Genomic DNA, 3,987 nt, shown 5'->3' with positions numbered 1-3,987 from the left:
TCTCTCTCTCTCTCTCTCTCTCTCTCTCTCTCTCTCTCTCTCTCTCTGTGTGTGTGTGTGTGTGTGTGTGTGTGTGTGTGTTGTGTGTGTAAAGTGTGAAGTGGAAACTCAAGGGTTCTCTGGAGAGTCAGTTTCCTGGGGCAAACACTTGAAGGAGTGTTTTCTTGAAGTGGACATAGGTGACAGATTAAGGCAGACTCATGAAGGAATATTTCACAGCATCAGACACAGGAGAGAGGATGTTCTGCTAAAGCAAACATGTAAAAGGTCACCCGATGTGATGAAGGATACTTTTCTAACAACCAGAATGTATGGGCCAGCCTTACATTGTGTAGTTTTGCATTTGTCAGGACTCTGTGGACTTGGACTGATTGGATGCATGTACTGAGGAAAGGCATGTGGAGAACATGTAATGTTTGGACGGTATAAATAGGACTCCAAAGAGTAATGGAGACAAGGCTTGGCTTACTGGAACAGCTGGCTGTGCAATGCTTGTGGGTCTCCAGTCTTCCTGATCTTTGCTTCACTGAGGGAAGCATAGCTGAGAACTTCTCCTGATGTCCCTGTGAGTCCCTCCAGCTGACTCCAGCTGAGGCCTGGCTGTCTCTGCTAGATCGCTAGAGCATGTTACTGCCGTTGCTAACCAGGCTCTACTGACCTGCACTGATGATGTATCCATGTAGTCTTTGGAAGGGGATCAAGCTACCACTGCCTAGTAACCTGTGAACTGAACTGCCAATTTCCAGACAACACAGATGGGAATTACTCCAAAGAATCTTTCTGAGCAAGTCCACATCCCTGTATCCTTTCTTTTCCACTGCCTCTGATGGGTGATGGGCTAAAAGGGAGGTTAAAGAAGTTAAGAACCATCACTAAAGATAGGATTTGAAAAAATTAAAGTTACAGAAGTGTTAAGTGCAAATATTTTCCATAACAGTACATTATTTCCAAATGACTATATACAAGGAAGAATCACCAAAAGTCTTTAGATTACTCACTGGTCATAGAAGCTTTTCTGAACAACCTTTTAAGCATTTCACAAGTCTTCTCTGTAATTATGATGAAAAATAACTTACTCTAATACTGTCACGGTTACTTAAAAATTCAAAATAGTTTGACTGTCGTTGACAGCTAGCCCAGAATACAGACACTTTTTTTGCACAGTAACAATACTATGAGTAGTATCAAATATAAAAGACTAAAAATAAATCTTCTATTATAAGCATATGTCTATTCCTTTGTCTCATGTCCTGTGCTCCACAAATGGCAAAATATCTCCTTTAGGAAGAATGGAGTGCCATTCCTAGTTACAGAACATAACTACTAGAGATAGAGTTATGAGAGAGAGAAAATGCAACAGTGACAAAGGGAAACACACAGACAGAAAGAGAGAGGGAGGGGGGAGGGGACAAAAAGAGGGGAAAGAGAGAAGAGAAATTAGAAGAGGAGAGGGAGAAAGAGGAGAGAGGAGCATGGAAGGGGGAACAGAAGGGGATGGAGGTGAGGGAAGAGGAAAAGAAGGGAGGGGAAGAAATGACAAAATGATACTAAATAAATTGTTAGTAATGTTGCATTTTATGGTTTTGATTTTAGAACTGTGATCAAAACTACAATGTCCCACCAGGAAAAAGGAATGACTCCATCATCAACAATTCAGTTGACGTGTATTCCAAACTTGCTAGAGTACTCATTAACATTTATTTCAGGGACATAATTTTCAGAGACTTTTAGCCACTGAGAAGGATAATTAGCACTCAATAAGTACATTTTCTAATCCCAGCATTAATACTTACTACAGCCATTCATTTAAAAGAGTCACTTCATTCTGCTCAAGTCTCCACATTCTTGCCGCACTTGCTTGGGGAGAGCACTTTGGAAAATTAATTTCTCATTTTCTGTTGTGCAAGTGACTCTCAAAGTTGGGCAAATTTCTTTTAAAGGATGTAAATAAAATGAATCTAAGTTTGTAGAATGAGTGATGTGCAGGATCCAAGTGCCAGTAAAACATGAAAAAAAGTCATATTAGATAGTTTTTGATAAATGTTTTACAAATGAATTTTTGATGTCTGGTATATTTTTCTTAAGAAACCACACATTAAGCAAAGAGTAAAAGCACTCTTTTGTCATTTTCTCAAGAGGAAGTGTTATCTTTTAAATAGTTGCTTTAAGATCCTGAATGTGAGTCTCACTGTTGTCTTTAGACAACAGAGCAGAACTGGATACAAATTTTATCTTTTAAAGTATTTTCAGTTCTCTTTAAGGAAAAAACTTTGAATGACTTTTAATCTACTTATATCTAAATATACCATTATAGTATTTAGCCTGTCTAATAAGAAGTCGTAAATATTGATGCCAGGTAATAACATTCATTCTAACTTGGGCATAATCAATGCTGTAGTTGTTCTCTATGTTTGAGTGGACATCTTTTAGTGAACGTTAGGCTGATGGGCGTCAGGTTTTGTTTGTTAACTCCACTATGAACACACTCTTCTGGATTAGGTAAATTTCACACTTTGAGTGAAAGGTTCAAATTTCAATGAACTTCATTTTGTGTGTGTAACTCTTAATCCTGAGAGTCTCTGAAGCTCTGCATTCTCTTCATGAACATATTTCAAATCTACCTATCATCTATCTGCCTCTCTGGCTATCATCTAGCTCTCACCTGTCACCCATCTATCATCCATCTATATCTACATCATATCTATATCATCTTGTAGTGGCTGATAGCAATGAAATGTTACACTTAAAGTATTTTGTGTGACAAGTCCCATGGATCTGCCTGTCTCTACACCCCTAGCCTTGAAATTAGAATTCATGTTAGGCAGGAATTTTAACATGGTTTCTGAGGCTTTGAATTTTATTCTCATGCTTGCAGACTGACTATTGCTTCTTTATTGTCTTGAGAACAAGGCAGAGGTTGGAGGTTTGATCACTTTCTATTTCCCATGTCTTATTGTATATAGATGATACTGAGACTGCACACTCTATGTCAAGAATATTATAATGGTAATGTTTTTACATTTTCTTCTCAGTTGTCACTCATATTTGTTTCATCTGTTATTTTTCATATCCTAAGTGTAGTGTCCTATTGTGGGTTTTTTTCAAAGTTACTTTTGTTTCTGTGACCTGATTTTCTTTGAATTGGTCACCTATTAAACTCCATTCAGTATTTCTAAGATAATTTGATTTTTCAGTTAAAAACTGCTTGACTTCTAATCCAATAAATTTACTATTCATCAATATCTCAAATCACTTATTTCATTTTCTGGTAATTATTTTACTTCACAGAACAATTGTTTGGCATTTTGCTTCATAGATATTATGATATAATTTCAAATTGGGGAAGGGCTTCAGAATATTTAGGAAGCGAAGGTCATTGCTTAAAGTTAAGGCTTCATTAGCATGCAGCTTCATTAGCATAGAGAGGCATTGTAGATGTTACATTACATTACTGACTACCTACACTCTTCTCAACAGCATGTCATGGTTATGTGTTCCAGAGAAGACACAGAGGGCAGGGAGGTGACAGTTCTAATCCTGCCATCTCAGATCTCTGAGAATACTAGAGTATGAGGATACTCCACCTCACCATTTCTTATGCTGATCTAGGAGTATGATCCATATGACATACAGTATGAAATGGGCTTTGAAGTCTCAGAAGCCCAACCCAGGTTTTCTTTCCTGATGCCTGTGGATCCAGATGTAGAATATTCAGCTTCCTCTCTAGCACCATGTCTGCCTACATGTTGCCATGATTTCTGCCATGATAATAACGAACTGTGAGCCAGTCCAAATTCACTTGTTTTTCCTTTACAGAAGTTGCTGTAGTCAAGGGGTGTTTGAACAGCAATATAAGTCCTGACAAAGACAGATAGCTAAAATAGATAACACTTTCCGCAATTTATTATTTCTATGCAATACTGTCTAGTCTTCATTTTTAAAAGAAACTGGTAGTATTTATTTTGTTATATGTTTCAAATGTTGATT

Source organism: Grammomys surdaster, unplaced genomic scaffold (assembly GCF_004785775.1).
Source record: "Grammomys surdaster isolate TR1022 unplaced genomic scaffold, NIH_TR_1.0 752, whole genome shotgun sequence".
NCBI classification, from domain to species: domain Eukaryota; kingdom Metazoa; phylum Chordata; class Mammalia; order Rodentia; family Muridae; genus Grammomys; species Grammomys surdaster.
Note: the sequence above shows the minus strand (reverse complement) of the source record.